This window comes from Anas platyrhynchos, chromosome 5 (assembly GCF_047663525.1).
Source record: "Anas platyrhynchos isolate ZD024472 breed Pekin duck chromosome 5, IASCAAS_PekinDuck_T2T, whole genome shotgun sequence".
Classification (NCBI taxonomy): Eukaryota; Metazoa; Chordata; class Aves; order Anseriformes; family Anatidae; genus Anas; species Anas platyrhynchos.
Window position 1 is genome coordinate 67937306 of NC_092591.1, and position 18516 is coordinate 67955821.

General features: G+C 40.4%; 1 long non-coding RNA gene and 1 pseudogene across 1 annotated transcript; one reads left to right on the forward strand and one right to left on the reverse strand.

Annotated features, from left to right (window-relative positions):
• LOC140002702 (kinesin-like protein KIF27) overlaps window positions 1–5623 on the reverse strand; it is a 44141-nt pseudogene extending 38518 nt beyond the window's left edge.
• An 86-nt stretch (window positions 5624–5709) lies between these two features.
• LOC140002703 (uncharacterized) lies at window positions 5710–9287 on the forward strand. The gene is made up of 2 exons (XR_011809959.1): window positions 5710–5822; window positions 8572–9287. It is a non-coding gene; the product is annotated as an uncharacterized lncRNA (long non-coding RNA).
• The last annotated feature ends 9229 nt before the right edge of the window (window positions 9288–18516 follow it).

Genomic DNA, 18516 nt, shown 5'->3' on the forward strand with positions numbered 1-18516 from the left:
CACTGTGGGTCTTCCATTTCACCTACCTAGACAACCTCAGCAAAGTTATCGATCTTCAAAGACTTCCAGTTAACTTCTCCTGTAGGCCAAACCAAGACTGAATCCGTGAATTAAAAATAAAGGGGTAGGAAGAATTTTCCTCCTCACTTTGCCAAGGGAACCTCTCATCCACAATTCAAACATAGGATGTGCTTTTAAACAGCTTATAACTAATAGAGGAAGCAAGTCCATTTGAATGCTCTCTCAGACTGGAGACAGCCAGGGATAGTTAGCTCTTCAAAAAAATAAAAAACAAAAAACAAAACAAAACAAAAACAAAAAACCCAGCGCATTTAGAGATGAACTCATGATTCAAAGTGGCTGCAAAAATGAGGCTCCATCTTCCACAGCCGGACAATTTAACTTTTTTTTTTTTTTTTTAATTTAAAATTCAGTATGTTCCAATCTCTGGTCTTCAAGATTTCTTCACCTATTAAGAAAACACAAAAACCTTTCCCCGTCTTTATTACCTGTACAGCAAAAAACATACCAGTGCATATAAATCCACAGATGTGCATACGCATACACACATCTGTGTTTATACACACACGAGGAGGGAGTGAGAGAAAGTTAGCGAGAGCAACAGTGAAAATCAGAATTTTTGCCTTTTCGACACAGAGAGCGCGTAAAAATTCTCTCATTTTGAGGGAACTAGAAAAAAATGGAGGCTCTACAAAAGATTTTGATGAGTATGCCTTCGAGGCCGATGCTTTGTAACATGAGTGATCTGGGGGCCAGCACACAAATATGCAGACGTATGTACATGCATACAGGATAAACAGATCTATACACACAAGCGTGCACAGTATATGTTGTATGATCTCCATAGCGAGAACAACTCGTAGCCCTGATCAGACACGTAGAGTTGCAATCAATTAACAGCAGGAAGACAGCAGATCAAGGGTACAGCAAGCTTTGAGAGGCAGGGGAATGCTCACTTTGCCAGTGGCATGACTGCATGATGCCAAGGATTTTGAATTAGTCGGATTTTTTGGAAGCAATTGGGTTTTTCTTTCTGCGCTGTAGCAAATACCACAGGTTTGCCACCACGTGCTGTTCCCTAATCCATATATCCATCCTCATCCATTGCTGCAGGATCATGAAAGGTTAGAGAAGACGACTTAGGTCCAATTTAACAGCCAATGATTTTTCGATGAGCAGAGCTGCAACAGATTTTATTTAGCCACAAGCATTTTTTTTTCTTTTTTCTGAGATGAAGTCAGAAATTTTAATTATTATTTTTTTAAAAGACACTAAACACAAAACCTGCAACCAGACCAGATAAAGTTCAAATTAGAGTGATTCTGAAACCTTTCATTAAAACGCTGCACATTTCTGTGCAAATTATTTCTGACTCTTCTGGACAAAAGTGGATGAAATAGTTCTTACAAATTAATAATCAAAGGTTGAAACCTTTTACTCACACAAACACTAGTGAATTTTCCAGGAAATATTTTTTTGGCAGGGAATTTTCCCAAATCTAAAATAAAGAGAGGAAAAGTTGGCTTCTCATATTAGTTACTGCTTTTGACTGCTGGGCAAAGGGAATAAAAACAGTAGTTAAGTGCAAGCTTTCCTTCTCTTCTTTACTATGGATAGGAATCGTCACTTCGCACCTTTAGCACCTTCAGAAACACACCCAGTGCCATGCAGGTTCCTCTGCATCTACTTCTAACAATTACTGGTGCTCCTTAGCATGGAAGTTTGACTCAAAACACTCTCCAGATTTAGCTCTTTTGACTGCCCAAGGAGCTCATCATTTTGCTTGTTGCCTTCCAGTTTCCTGAACAGACCGGGAACGCTGTTCAGAATCTGAATGGATCTGGTCTAAGGAATGGGAAGAAAGCAAAACCAAGCATACCTCGCAGCCCTAAATTCCAAAAAAGCAGTCTCATTTTAAAAAGGACCTCAAAAGCTTTTTTTTTTTTAAACTGACACCTGCTAACACGGCAATCCGGGCGCTAAACCAACTGAAGTTGCCCCTGAAAGCCTGAATAAAAATGAGTAACTCTGGTGCACTCAGCAGGTCTGTAATAGAAGTTGGTAAGATTTTTAGATTTCTTTTTTTTGCTCCAGGGTGCTGGTAAAATGTTTGCATTAAGAGATTTTGAACCTTTTGTACCAAAGAATTAGAGATGCGCTACAGTGCCAGTAGCTGGGGGTCTGGAAATACACACCAACAAGTGTCATAAGCTTTGCCTTTGCTGAAGGAAGATGAATAGTACCAAGAAAATCTGTCTAGTTTGTTTTACAGGCTTGTCTTTCTCAGTATGGAACAAACTGACCTCCCTGGTCTAACTTTGCAGTTGCCTATTCTGCCTTTGTCCTGGAGAGAAGAGCAAGAAAGGAACAAATCTATTTTTGCACTCCAAAAACGCATTAGAGGAGGATTATCACACCCACCTAAGGGTACTTCCTTGTTTGTTTATAAAGCACCAAGTATTTCTCTTGGACAGTCTCTGTAGCTGGTCTGTTTTGTGCCTTCCATTTATAATAAAGATATTAAGATGCTTACCCCTTGTTTTTTGTTTTTTGTTTTTGTTTTTGTTTTTTTTCTAACGAACAGTGGAAGTGGAGAGTCGGATGACAAGCAAGAACAAACACTAGAAACTCCTTGTTCTGCCCCTGCTTTTTAATCACCCAGCATCAACCCGGCTGCAAAACAGCCTCTGCTGATTTACCTGCTTGTTAAAGCACCCCACAGGCTGCAAGTGCGGTGTGCTAGGTGTCAAGTTCTATTTAACGGTGCACAGGTAACCATTCATCTTCCCACAGTCGAAGCACAGAACAGCCTCTTGCTAACAGAACTCATCCCTGCTGCTGCAAGAAACCTCATGGCCTGCAGGAAAACCTCAAGCTAAGAGTTCCAAAGCAAAAGCAGAAAACGCATGATTTGTACTCTTTATATTTGAGTGAATTCTAGCTGCTAAACGCTGCCTACATCTGAGGGCACGTGCTGAGGCTGGGGGGAAGGACACTCAACACCCACTGACAGCAGGAGTGCAAAGATGACAGCCAAGAAGGCAAAGGTTAGAGCTGAACGCTGCCTCAGCTTCCTCCAGCAGCCAGCTGGGGGTCACCTTTCACCACGCTCTCTGAGACTCTGAGCCCCGAGTTACCGCAGCCGCCAGGTACAGCTGCTCCTTGCTGGCCCAAACTATTGGAAGAGTCTTCAAACTTCAGGGACCTGTTTTATGACAGCCTCGAGATCCAATTAATCTGTTCCTGAAGGCGCTGATCGTCCTGGTGTTTCTGGAGCTGTCCAAGAACAATCCTGAACTGAGGCACTCGTCTGATCAGACAGTGCTTTGGCACAGATTTGTCTTTAGCTTGACACATCAAGGTAAAGAGGAATCGATTCTTGCAAGCAACCTCTCAAGCAGGGATCTAATAAGGTGAGCAAAACAACAGATCTGTTGTGCAGATCTGAGCACGTCCCTCTGCAGGGAATCACTTTCAAGCCTAAGATGTTTCACCCATCTCCCTGCCCCAGAGCGACACAAGTAAAGCTCTTAAGCAATTGCTAACCTGTTCTCAGTGCTCACGAGTCCCAAATCACTCATTTTACAATCTATAAACCATGGCAGCTGGCACCTAGTTGGCACACGGTGACACTGCACACGTTGGCAGTGTCGTCAGGAGCTGCAAAGTCAGGGCTGAGGGGGTTAAGGGAAAACCACACATCAGTTTAGCAACTTGGCTCCCGTAGGATACTTCCTACGGCAGGAGTTTCAGCAAAGCCACTCAGAAGGACCTGCTGGCTAATTCAAACGGGACTTCTGCTGGAGCAGTCAGAAGGCAGCAGGAGATATCCAGTGGGCATCGCTGTCAGTCTGTGGCAGTTTGGGGTCCAGGTATCAGTGGTTAGGTGGGGTTTTCTCTGCTTCACTTTCTCCAAAGCTGTGAAAAAATATTTCTTTTAAAGCACTGTACAGTCCCACGTTAAGGATGGAACCAGCTGCATCAACTTCCAGTACGACGGTGTTGGAAAAAGGTGCCTTTGGTGGTCAGGAGCACAACAGCTCTGCTGATGTGTTATTTAAGTGTGTTCTTACATCTGAGTTTCCTCACAGCAGTATGTAGCTGAGGGGGTCCTACTTTCCTAGGGAAGATTTATGGTTTTTCTCCTACCAAGCACCAGCTCAGTATACAAAGCTCTGTTAATAACACCCAAGCATGTAGATGGAATGCAATTGTTTTCCTTACAACCCCCCAGTTATTTCCATGTCTGTTCTGGACCTTGGGATCTCTTTTGGGAGCTACATTACGCAGAGCAATACAATAAGGCTGAGATCACCGCTGCCTCAATGTAATGCAAAGGTGAAGGCCTTTATGACAGGCAGTTTGGAAATGAATGCAGCCCCATCTTGTCAGCATCAGAGCAGAGCCAGCTCCAGATGGCTCCAAAAAGGAGCTGCTGCTGGCCAGAGCCGAGGCAGGGAGTGCTGCTGGGTGGGCTTCGGGGGAGCAGATTTAAGGAAGGGGGGAAAATACTGCTGTGCAACAGCAGCTGGGAGAGAGGATTGTGAAAGCGTGAGAGAAGCAGCCCTGCAGCCCCCCAGGTGAGCGCCGCAGGAGGGCAGGAGGTGCTGCAGGCAGGCAGCAGCAGTTCCCCTGCGGGCTGTGCAGGGAGAGGCCCCTGGTGGAGCAGGCTGTCCCCCTGCACCCATGGGTCCCACATGGAGCAGATCTCCACGCTGCAGCCCCCCCATGGGTGGAGGAGCCCCCGGTGGAGCAGGTGGATGTGGCCTGGAGGAGGCTGCGGCCCATGGAGAGCCCCCGCAGGAGCAGGCCCCGGGCCGGAGCTGCAGCCCGTGGACAGGAGCCCACGTGGAGCAGGGGCAAAGAGGGACCGAGAAGGAGTGGTGGAGATGAAGTGCTACAGACTGACCACAACCCCCAGTCCAGTCCCCCTGTTCCCCTGCGCTGCACGGGGGGAGGAGCTGGAAGAGCTCAGATGGGGGGAAGGAAGGTGTTTTTGGTTTCTTTCCTTTGGTTCTCACTTGTCTAGCCTGGTAGTAGTAGTAGTTAGGCAGGAAATCTTACTGTCTCCCTATGCTGAGTCTGCTTTGCCCATCACGATCCTTGTTGAGCGATCTCCCTGTCCTTGTCTCAACCCTTGAGCCCTTTGCATCGTATTTTCTCTCCCTTTTCTTTGAGGAGGGGGAGGGAGAGAGTGGCCGTGATGGAGCTCGGCTGCCCACCCACCGAAAAGCACTGCAGCTGCAAAGTACTGGAAAAGTTTTCAGAAGCAACAAGGTGTTTAACAAGGAAATGTATAGTTTCCTTTTTCAGGCTTCCTAAATAATTGGGCTTATTTCATATTCCCAACTCGGAGGAGGAGAATTGTTGATTTCACCTTCTTTTTTCTTCCTTGGAAATCAAAGGTGAACAGCTCTAAAAGGAAGGGGAACATATCAGAAGCAAGCTTTTTTTGGCTTGTAATCCTTTCTTAAGGAAAAGATTTCTCACACACCTTCCCCAGATGTAGGGGGGCAGAGAATAATTTTGGAACTACTCCAATTAAAGTCAGCTTGGGGAGAGTGGGACTTCTCTACTTGTTTCAGAGACATTCGCATTAGCAAGAGAGAGTGTTGTGTTGCCGCTGCCAGGGGCCTACGGTGATGACTTCAGAAACAGAATTGAATGATGTCACTGTGACACCTTGGTAACAGCTGCCTCTGAGCAAGTTTAGCGAGGAGGGACAGAGAAGTGTGCTGGATGAAACCACGTGAGGACTTGTGGATCCCACGTTGAGGTGCATCGAGAGGGCCCACCCTTCTGTAAGTGTTTGGATGCTTCATTTTAGATTTCTGTAGTTTGTGTAAAGTCCTTTCACAAGCATGAAGTTTGGTACTTTGGCTCAGGGATGTAGCTGCACAGAGTGACAGGTGCACCATGTGGCTGAGGGCCTCTGCACGTTCTCTCTTTCCCACACACGATCAAGAAAGAAGGGTAGACAAATAAGAGTGTGCTGTGGTCCTGCCATAGACCTCAAGTACTACAGCATAAACAAGAGACTTAAAAGTAGCCCATCACATTCAACTTCAGGACAGCAATGCACTTCATCAGCTGGTCTGGCCTGTTGAGTGGAGTGTCTCAGGATGGAGTGTATGAAGATGCACTCCATCTGCTTTCAGATTAGCACTTGCAGTGAGCAAGCTGCCTGGCCTTAACATTTTTCATTTCATTTTTCACCCGACTTTTGCTGGTTCTTCTTGGTCTAGAAAAAAAAAAAAAAAAAAAAAAAAAAAAAAAAAAAAAAGTGAACTCAGATCAAAATAGAAGGATTTCCTTTTCATTAATTCCATGTTCTTAACTTGACAGGTTTGGTTATTGACGTAGAAGGGACATATCTGGCCTGACTTGAGTTACTCATAATGTTTCACTTCATTGTAGATATGACTGGAAACCAGAGACAAGACTGGTAAAATCATTCCTAGAACTCTGTGTTGTTTTCCTTCAGGTACCTTGTCTCTCAAGTCGGTGAGGGCTGGGACAGAATGAGATTGGAAAAGTCAAGTGTAGTATTCATTGTTACAGAAGTAGTTGTCCTGTATCTTCTATGGCAAAAGAATTTTCCTGAATAAATATATAAATAAATAGATAAAATTCCCCTGGCAAAGATTGGAAGCTGACACTTACCTGAAAGTTACCAAAGCAACTTCCTCCCGGCAAGGTAACATAGCTCACAAATGGTGGGCCCAGGGAGCTCAGTGATTCATACACAATGATGCCTTCACTTGGGAATACGGCCTTCTGCTTCTGTTTGCTTTCCCAGAACTCCTGCAATATTGCTACGACATTCACTGTCAAAGACATAAAAATGCTGAATGTAGGATGCACACATGTCCTTGATCTTAGTGTTTTCTGTGTTACACAAGAAATGCAGACATATGAGCTTGATACATTTATTATTGATAATAAAATGTCTGTGATTATTTCTGCTGGTGTGAAAAATATGATTTTGTGGCAATTTTGGACTTTCTGGGATTGCAGGCTACTGTAGTACATAAATTGCAGGTCAGCAATATTGTACTATTAAGTCAATGTGTTGGAACTTTGATATCACAGCAGCCATTAAGCTGCTCACTTTCAAACATGAGAAAATGTTATACTCAGATTCCTCTTTTCCATTCTCAAAACAAAAACAAAAACAAAAACAAAAACAAAAACACATGGTCATGCAAGGAAAGCAGCTGACTTTTAATGCAAAACTTTATGAAGTAGCTGGAAAAAAAGGTGTTGTATATTATGATGATAATAGTTGCAGGCTAATGTGAAAATAGAAATGTGAAAACCAGAAATCCAATTGACATCATGACTATTGAGCCAGTACTCCAAAGTTTTACGTTCTGTGTTGGGGTTTTCTCAACACTTTTCGGCTTGGACTCGAAAAGAATTTTAGTATAGTTTATCTAGACTCCTTTTACAGAGCCATGTGTAGCTTAGAGATAATTTTCTTTCTTTCTGGGCATCGTTCAGCAGGTGGTGAGCAATTGCATTGTGCATCACTTGTTTTGTACACATTAGTGGTATTAATACTCTTATCATCATTATTATTATTTTCCTTTTTTTTCTTCTTCTTTTTTTTTTTTTTTCCTCTCTCCAAATAAACTGTCTTTATCTCAACCTACAGGCTTTCTTTCCTTTTTTTTTTTTTTTCTTTTTCTTTTTCCTGATTCTCTCCCCCATCCCACAGAGGGAGGGAGGAGGGTAAGCAAATGGCTGCGTGGTGCTTAGCTGCCTAATAGGTTAAACCACAACACTATGCAAAAACAAACAAATGAACAAACAAACAAAAAAAAAACAGCTGTGTATGATGTTCATCATTTCTCACTTGAAAATTTAAATTCAGAAGGTAAGAAGTATGTTTCTTAATTTGGACCTTCCAGTGGAAGTATGGAAGCCCTAGGCAGCAGTATGGGTCCTTCAGAGTACTGATACTGGTTCAGTATCAAGTGTTAGTGCATACAGGAATCAGTGGCAGAGATAATTTTCCTCATACATGTATAATTTTCCTCTTTCTTCATCTCGTCTGACCTTGTTAGTAGTGGAATAATGTAGAAGTGATCCATTTTGAGACAGTGTCACCCTGGTGGTAGCTCACATGCAATCTATGGACAGGGCATTGCTCTGTTTGCTGCAGGGTGAGCAATGTGAGCTCCAATATTGTCACCGCCTGTTTCCTGACTTCTGGCAGCTGCACTGCTCTCACAGACAACAGCTTTTCTTGGCATTTAGCCATGACAAGGGCAGACACACAGAGTGTGGTCATCACCAGTTCCCTTTTTGCTGTGCTCAAGCCATGAGGAAGTGCGGGTGGCGTGGTCTGAGCTCTGGGGAGGCGAGGCAGGGTGTTTGGAGCACACTGCTGTCTGCCACTGGATGGTGTCACGGATGCAGCAGCAGTGTTGGCTCCTACCAGTTCTGGCATTTTGGGCATTTAAAGCTGCAGAACTCTCATGGCATTGGAATATTGCTTCACCGTAAAGAAGAAAGCTATCTGAATAAATTTTGTATTTGTAACAGGAAACACGTTGGGATAACCACTGTCTCAGTGCAGCTGTGAGAAAAAACTGAAATATTGAGGAACTCTTAACCACAGAAACTGACTTCTGCTTTTCTAAATGATGATGAATGTGGGAGAAAAACTGGTCTACTAGCCAGGGAAACTGCTACCGGTACGGACTCCAAATGGTAATCCACCTTCAGAAATTGGTCTCTGGCTGAATACCTCACTGATGTAAACATCTGAGTGGTTTTTTTTTCTTCTTTTTTTTTTTTCTTTTTTATGAGACCTTCTGCTCCACAGAGCATGCACACATTGGGTAACAATCTAATTTTAAACCCATTAAGTGAAAACTGATATTTGAACATAAAATTCATGAATGTAAAATTTCCAAGTTTAAACATGACAATTCAGTAGGAGCTGTTGCTTCAGTGTGAGAATGGTATTGGTGACATTCAGTCCTTTACTGGTATTGAAATAGATAGCAACAGAAAGTATCAGCTTTAAGAATATCACTGATTTAGGATGTTTCCATAAAGTGCTTTGGTTTTTGAAACAACTGTTGTCCAAGAGTGCAGTCCTTAAAAACAATAATGCAAAGTCCACAGGAATAATGAATTTGGTGGTGTAGGTAACCCACAGTACTCTTTCTGGTCTCATCATTCAGCCTGTATGATACAACTTTTGGTAAAACAATAAATAAATAAATTTTAATAAAGCTTGATTTCTCCCACATCATGATGAGATCGATTATTCTGTAGGTAATAAACTGTTGAGTCTTCTAAGAAGATGTACAATGCAATTGGCAAAGCTGCACAGGGAAATCCCAAGCATGATCATTTTTTGTCCAGTCCAAGTCCCTAGATTTTAGTATCCTAAGCCCCTCATTGATGGAGGGGAAACTACCCATAAATATCATGCGTGCTTTTGCTTACCAAGAGGAAATTATACTGGTATAGTGGTCTATAAAAGAAACAGGTATTTAAACTGTTTAGTATCAATGATAGCAATAAGTGACCTAAATTGCTGTGTGTCTGATCCTTGCTTCTCTTCTGTTGTTAGTTTTACAGAAATTAAGAGTTCAGAGTGTAAAATTTCTGTTTTAATTTCCATTCTTGTTCATGAGTCCTTTCGATGGTAATTCAGCATTTAGACAGCCTGCATCTCTCACTTGGCTGAAAGTTTCCACTCTGAAAACTAATATTCAAAAGACTTTTTAGAGCTATAGAGAGGTATCTACTTTCACTGCAATACACCAACAGAAATATATTTCCCTTCTTTTCCTGAAATCCTGAAACATGCTTTAAGCTGTCTCAAATTTTACAGATAAAGCAATATTTTACCAGAGGACTAGTAAGCAGTGAGTAGCTGCTACAGATTAAACTAATACGTGTATGACTAACACAGAAACAGTAGCTGAGCAGCATCATTTTTATTCTGTTTAGAATTTCTGTCAAATGAAAGCTATGTGCCTATCCCACAGTGCAGCTGGATATCTCTGTAATTAAGTAATTAAAAGTGCCTGGGTTTGTACTGAATTGGATAAACATAAAACCTGGCTTAGCTGTGAGGATGGTAGCAGGAAATACTTGGTGGTATATATGTAGTGGCAGCATCAAATTATCACTGCAGTTTTTGCTGTGATTTTTTCAATCCTAGCCAAAACTAGCACCTCAAAACAGTGATGAACATGAAGATGCATCAGGTTAAACTACAGAATGCAGCCATGATATCAAAGCCTCAAACTTTTTTTTCCCCAAGAATTCTTTATGTTTTGATTTAATTAATTTTATTTTACTCAACTGTTTAGCTTGAATCAGTATGTTTATCATCATTAAATTAAAACAGCATATCAATTTCAAATATATAATTAAAACAATTTCAGCTAAACTTGTAAAAATTCGGTGTGTGTGAAAACAGTTCTCTACTAAAAAAAAAAAAAAAGATTTTATTTATGCCTAACAGCCACTACAGCCACTATTATTTTTTTTTCCTTCATTATGTATCACATGGATTTGTAGTAGTTTAGGAAGATGTGAAAAATGTATACATATGATCAGATGCACAATCAAATATACTAAGTTACTATTCTAAGATAGTAACTAATGATTACTAATATGATGATTACTAATGTTGTATTAAGATCTCTCAATATTCATTTTTCCTGCAATCACATGCATTGTTTGCCTTCATTTCTAAACATTCCAGGCAGAATGTTGTTCAGTCTCTATGCTGTATATCGGTATTTGGAATCCAACTGGCTTAAGTCTAAAAATGCAGTATGGAAAACAATGAGAATTTTCAGAAGTACATAAATGAAACAACAAGATTCATGGTTTAATGCAGCAAAATACTGTAATTTACGTCTCATTTTGAAAGGACATTCTCATTGTAATTGACTTTCGTATTTTGAAAGATGCCTATGATGTGGTTGAGTTTTTAAGATAATGCTTATAGTATTTGTATGCAATGACAAACAATTTTCTTCAGGATTAAATCATCCATGCTTTAAAACAATTTATTTTGTACACTGTCATTTGCTGAATTAGTTAACAGTATTGATTTTGTTGTAGGCAATGCCAAGACCCCATTCAGACAATATTTTATCCACTTTATACCTCAGATCTTTCTCAGTTAGAGTTTCATAGTAGTACGTGCATCACCAAGTTCAAGAGCAAGAATTCCATATACCCTCCTTTAGTACTCTCCCATCTGTGAATATTAATGGTTCCACAACAGTCTATTTGAAGCTGGCTGTAATGCCTAGTTACGAGGTGAGAAGATGATTTTTCTTCTCTACTTTGCTTTTTACTCAGCTGGAAAAGCCTCTTGCCCAGGGGCTGAGCATTGTACCAAATGAAGCTGTCCCCAAGTGCAAATCCTGGTAGAGTTCTTGAAGTTTTCCTAGACTCTAAGGACTTTTTATTATTTATTTATTTATATATATATATATATTTGAATTTAGGACAGGCTGCGAGTTCTGTGGAACAACAAATATGTGGGTTATACAGCTGCATTTACCCTAAATGAACCCTGAGCTCTTTTGAGAGTTCAGAAATACAGTTTGATGTGAACTGTGTTTGAAAGAGGATTAAATGATAACACATTTATTATAACACAACATTGTTTTCCAGACAATTTCTCACCTTTCAGTAGCAACTGTCTTGCCTCTGCTCAAGGAAGTCTGTGAGTCAAATTAAATATCATTCTAAGTGGGAAACAGAACTCTCCAACTTGGATTATGTCAGTAAGTTTGCACTGCATTGATGCCAGAAAAAAAATAGCTCCAGGTTTCTGTGAATTACTGCTAAAAATACTGGCTAGGCATTCACCTCAACCAAGGCAAACAAACAATGCCATAAACAGGAGGCTGGCCAACTGGGAGGGGGGTGTTTTGGCCAAGACTGGAAGGGCAAATCGGAGTGGGAGCCAAGTGACTCTGCCACTGAAGTGGAATGGAGTCATATACTTGACAACGTCTCACTGCCGAGAGAGTGGAGTATAAAGAACACACACACAAGATAACCACCTACTTTGTCATTTTAAAACTTAAAACAGCTGTTTCTAAAAGTCCTTTTAACTGCCTTCGTGGATTTAATTTAATACGTGAATGCAGAAGAAAAATACAAGCTTTTTGAATGAAAGAAATATGTAATATGAAATCTATTAAAGAAGATTCTTCAGTGAGAGGCTAGTAAAGTTCCCTTACATGTCTTAAATCAAGCCATGGCACATAATCAGTAAAACTATATCGTTTAAACAAAGTTCATAAGTTACAAGTGCACCCTTCCCCAGCTGCAGCCTATTAAGGCTTGTAACTTAATGCATACATCTTAGGGAAGCTGTTAAATTGGGCTCAGGCTAGCAAAGAGATACTGTTTAAATCTCTAGAAAAAAAAAAAAAAAAAAAAGGCAGCAACTGGAGTGGGATCCAGCTGTTTTGAGGGAAGGTTTTATTGCTTCTCTTTTGATTTATTTTGCATATTTTTAAACATATAAATAATAGCTTTAGGAAAAAAAAAGGTACAAATGTGAGTAGGCAATATCAATTAATTTTCCCATGATCTTACTATGCATTTATCATATATATTATGTTATGTATTAGCATGTTAGCAGTGATTTTGTTAGGATATTCTGGTCCATATGCTATACTATTCTGTTCTCCATGTATATGTACAAAAATAAAAAGCCCCATATCCTTACTAAACCTAATGAAATTAGGTATATTGTTAAATATATATAAAAACATTATCAAGTATCATGTACTGGGACACCAACAATATGCTGAGAGGACTTCAGGGGCATTTTTCCTTCTCCATGATGGATTTGGATGCTATATGAGTGAGCTGATCTAGCAGTGGACTACTAGGTGATTCTGTCTAAAACCCTTAAAAAGCACAAAAAGTAGCAAGATGTTGTTTCAGGAAAAGAAGATCTGATTGTGGGGTGAGATTCCACTTGTGAGAAGCAACATCTTTAATTGGCAATGGCTACCTTAAATCCAGCACTGACTGACAGTTCCTAGACTTCAAGGATTTGGAAAAAGAACAAAATAAAATTAAATAAATGAACTGGATGGCCTCCTCAAGAGCCATTCTGAACATGTTACCAAGTAAAGGAAGAAAGAAGAAGATGTTGGAGGCAAGCAGCTCAGAGAATGGTGTAGGCTTTGTGAACCATTGGTATGTTTGTAGTCACAGCAGATTTAGATGCAGCTAGGGAAAGGAAGGGTAGAGACTGGGAGGGTTTCACTGACACCACCGTTGGACTGAGGCAAAAAGTCAATCCCTGCAGCATTATGAATTGAGTAAGCAGGTTATCACTTGGAACAGAATGAGTAGACATACTAAAGTCAGGTGTTTTTAAGCTGATAGTCTGAAGACAACTGTTAATCATTGCCGAAGAGCTTGGCTTGGTCTACATTCTTATGTAGCATTACATGGGAAAATGATAAGAACCTTGGTATAATTTCAGCATCTGAATATAGCAATAAAGAATTATAAATTGGTCAATCTCCTGTGATAATCAGAAGTATAACTGATTCGCACAGGAATAGTATAGTAATAATAACATTAATCTAGAAAGGAAAAGACTTTGTTTGATAAAACTTTTAATCTTGTAATATTTCTCCAAGGCAACTGACTTACTCTGGCTATAGTGCACTTCAATTTAAAAGCTTGTATCAGAGAGCTAGTATGGTACCCACTGACAAATCTATTTCAATGTTAAATGAAGAAAAGTGAGCTGGGCTGATTCTACCAAAAATTATGGGCAGATCCCCATAAGTTAACATACTTTCTTATTAAAAACTCTACAGTCTAACCTGTCCATCTATTGCTGACCTGAAATCTTTGCTGGCAAAACGTGCAAAGGAAAATGTGCGATTTGTTGCTACCAGTAAAAAGAAATGGAGACACAGTGCTGTTCAGCTGATGTAAAATCACTTTGCTAAATGTTCACAAACCAACCAAGTAGCAATCCATCTAGGAACCATGAATTCAAGTCAGGGCTTAAAAAGACTTTCTGGAAGTACTTAGCTTTTTTCCAAGCTTTATCGTAACTCCTACCTGATACCATAATATTTTTTGATATGAAAACGAAGTTGTAATAAGGTCAGCATATGGATTAGACCAGTGCTGGGGTTAATTAGGTCTGCATGGTAGAAAGCATTATCTTTTTATCATGTTATCTGGGATGGAAGCTACATACAGCGCACAGTTCAGGGAAACACACACACCAAAAAGCAAACACAACTCTTGCAGTAGCATGGGTTGAGCACTGGGCTCCTTCTTCTTGCCTTCCTCCTCCATGTCTTTGCCTGTCCCATTCTTGCTGGAGCTGCCAGCCCCTCTGCAGCCCACTGTTCCCCGTCCCCCATCGGTGGGCTGGTGACAGGCCTGCACCACGGGGCCTTGCTCAGACCCCTGCTCTCTGCCAAAGATTGTTTACCACTATAAGGATAAAGCATTCTCATGGCAGGGAGGAACTTGTGAGAAACAAATTATCCCTGCTGTCTTGTTGCCAGGGCACCCAGCCATGATCTTGCATCTTTCCCAAATCCTATCATCTCTGCCTCTGCTGGGCAGATGCTAGCCCAGAAGGAGCACTGCTGCAGCAGGCACAGCACCACTCACTGTATTTGCTCCTGCAAGCTGCACCCAGGAGGGCAGGGACTTTTGAACATCTTGTCTCTCCCTGCTGCTGTTGAAGAAAGCCCTCTGTGAGACATTCCCAACAGAACAAAGTGTTGGGACAGTGCAAGCCAAGACCTCTAGGTTGGAATGGGAACAAAAAGTGTATGTGGTGCTGAGCAGTGATGAGCAGACTTGCTCTGACATCTTGCCCTAGCAAAACTCAGTCCTGTTGACATACTGAGTCACACCACATTGTGAAAAGGGTAGATGCTGCTGCAACAAAGTAGATCCTGAATGGACTTCATTCTTACTTTGTTCTTTCCAATAAGGTCTGAAAGTAATGCGTTTGTAAGAGATGTGGACGTGGTCCCATGGGGAAACATGAGACACTATGTTCTTTCTAGTCTAATACTTGCTTGCTGTATTTAAATCTGATTAAAAGTCAGAGATGGACACCACCTAGATCTAAAGATGACTTTTTGCTGAAGATAAAAAGAATGCATGTAAATTCTCATCTGACTTACAGACAAAGCACTATGAATGTCTGTCACCAGTCAGAATTAGTGGCACACACTCACAGCAACTTCAAGCCTGTATAGGTTAAATTTATATTAGAATGCCTTCAAAATTCTTTTCATACCTCAGAAAATCTAAAGTAGAAAAAAAAAAAACAAAACTACACGAATCCACTCGCACTTTTGTTTCTATTTAATCATCTCTCCCTCCCTTAGATCTGTGGGTGGTTACAAATGCATTGTCCAAGCAGCTTGTACATACACTTTCAATAAAAGCCTTGTCAGTAGACCTGCAGGAACTGGTTACCAGTGGAAACTTATGAAAGGGAATGCCCCTCTCCTCGAGCCCACCCCCCACACTGCACCCCGATCAAATTCTTTGTTCCTGTGATGTGTGTACATTCACAGACTGCTCCACGAGGTCCCAAGACTGCAACAGTAATACAAACCTACCCAGCAGCATACAAACCTCCTGCAGGGTGGCCTGAGAAACAGATGTCAGACTCCTAAGCTCTGGGACAGATCCTTATGCTACATTCACACAAGAGTAGCATCCTTCTACAAGAGTAAATCCAACTTAGTCCCAGGGAACTACTGGGTCAGCCTCTGACTTTTCAGTGTGGCTATGAGCATAAGAATCTGGCAAGTGGAGTTGTTTAATGCAGATGTACATGGGTTTTTCCCCTAGGTCCATCACTAGCCATGTCTTTAAGTCTTTATTCCTTTTACAGCAAGTTTAGAAGGCAACAGTTGAGGTCATCAGTATGAGACTGATTTTATTAACTCTAACAGAGCTGTTGACAAAAGAATGAAGTGGAGATTAAATAAATGTCTCTGCAGTGTGCCTCAGGTCACACGGGAGATTACAATTAGAAGTGAATGTTAAATAAATAAATAAATAAAACTCCCTTCTAAAAATCTAACATTGTTCCAGCATTGTTTGCATGTTAAATGATTGACTAGGTGATTCAGACTGAAATGACACCCAGCAAAATACTAATTTTACAATCAAATTGTTTATGTAGGACCAGATTTGGGGGCATGACATCAAGAGATCTCATTCACCTGTGAAGAAAACTGAGAACAATGGAATTTAACTATTGTTTCATTTGATCTGTTGAAGAGGGTTTTTTCCATTGTATGAAATCTGTGGATGTATTTTCTAAGAAATTACTAATTAAATAGCACTTTGTTCCATGCATAGCCCCACTCAAATCATAAATTCAAATTTAAATACTCTTATTTCCGTGATGTGAGTTGCATTGAACTCTGTTTCAAGGGATGCATCAGGCCAGTTTATTATGTGCCATCTACTGAAAGGTACTTCAGAACATTTCACAAGGGATAGTTTGTAAAATGAGAGAGAAAGAGAGAATAAAGTGTTTTGGCCAGGTTTAAAAAGTGCATCCATAGTCAAGTCTGATATGGGGGGGGGGGGGAGGGAAATCACATTCCATATACTTGCAGGAAAACATCTTATGTTTTAAGATTGCAATATTTGATATTTTGCAGTACTACAGTCAAGAAAGGTAATTTATAGGACAAACTAACCACAGAAAGAGAGTTGGCATAAAGTTTTCCAAAATTGTCAAGCAGTAAAGTTTTTACCATGTTATTAGAATGTAATTAAATATCCTAGGTAAAAGTTGTGAATCAGTTTTCTGAAATGCAAACTTAAAAAATAAGCAGCAACACTGCCTTCAAATAGGCAAGATAAAATAATGATAGTTTGTGGTATGCACACGAATACATGTACAAGCATGTTAATTACTTCTCTCTCTTAATTTGTTGGGTACAACAGACATTTGAATTAAATACACTCACTATCAGGGAAATAAAATCATTATCTTTGGTACTTACAGTCTTTAAAAACCAGGGCAGGGTCTCGATGAGGCAGAACTTGGGCAATTACAAGTTGCAGAGACTCCAAGGTTCTATCCATCTCTGCTCTGCTTTTCCAGAAAGCAGCCACAAGCTGCCCTCATGCCTGAGTCAGGCAAGTCCTGTACCAACTCTGGATTCCTGAGGAATCTCCCCACGTCTCCCAATCAGGCATTGCCTCAAACCCCACGACCCTCCGCAGGGTCCACCTCCCCGGACTGCTTATCTTTGCTGTATGCTGAGCTAATTAGCTGCAAAGGCAGGCTGACAGGCGCATTCCTACTCCTTCCTTCTGTTAAACACACCCACCTACAGGCCAGGGAGAGAAGCTAATCACCAGAAAGAAGTTTGTTTCATCGGTTTATTGGCGATGTGCTGAGGCAAAGACCTCTCTGGTTCATACCAAATGAATAAAGAGACTCTCTTGCTCACCCAAACCCTCAAATTATGGAAAAGATTGCAAATATAAGGAAATACTTATGTAAAGCTATACTAAACGTGATAGCCTGAAAGCAGCATGCAGGCTCTTGTTTGAAAACAACAAATTCGATAAAAAGTATGGTGTTTTTTTTTTTCTTCCTGTAACTATGTAACTGGAGAAGAAGGATATTAATGGCAAATAGAAAATTAATCCGATTAGCAAAATTAAACTTGTGATATATTAGGTTAACCCAATTTGAATCTGGTTTCCTGAAAAGCAGTTTCCTTACTCCCTATACAATAAATGTATTAAAATACCAGTGAATTAAACTTTTTACATCTAAAAGGACGTGTGGGATATGCAGAGGTCTGAAGAGGCACTCCAATCAAGGCAAACACAGATGCAGTGGCAAAAGCTTGAAGCACGAATGTAAATACATTGCTGTCACACACATTTGTGTAAGAGTCATAAACTGTACAAAATAGTTGCTTTGCTCAGCTTACTTTTATTTCAATTCCAGTAAAGTCTTCTTTTTGATTTGGAAAAAATCCCAAAGTAAGGATGTGTGTTCTTTAATTACTGTACAGTCTTTCCCAAAGAAAAATTATTTTTTTCTTTTTTTCTTTTTAAAGATGCAGCAGTGGAAAACTGCTGGGCAACCTTTTATCTCCATCACTTGCAAGTTTCAGTACATACTGTTTCATTTATAGAGTGTGCGTTGCACAAGGTGTATCTACTCTTTATCTTCATGTTTTGTTTACAAATTAATGAACTAACATTGTGTTTGTTTACTAAAACATTTAAAACCCATTTTGTTATTACCCGCACATTCCTTGCTAGGTGAATTCGCTAAGATAATCAATAATGCTATTGTCTTAACCTCTGCATTTTCCCAAGTTCACTCTAAGAGAACTCTAAACTTCATCCCATGTGTAAACTTTGTGGCGACCTTTGATGACTTCAGATATTTCAGGAATTCTGCTGCTTTGAAAAAAAAAAAAAAAAAAAAAGGCT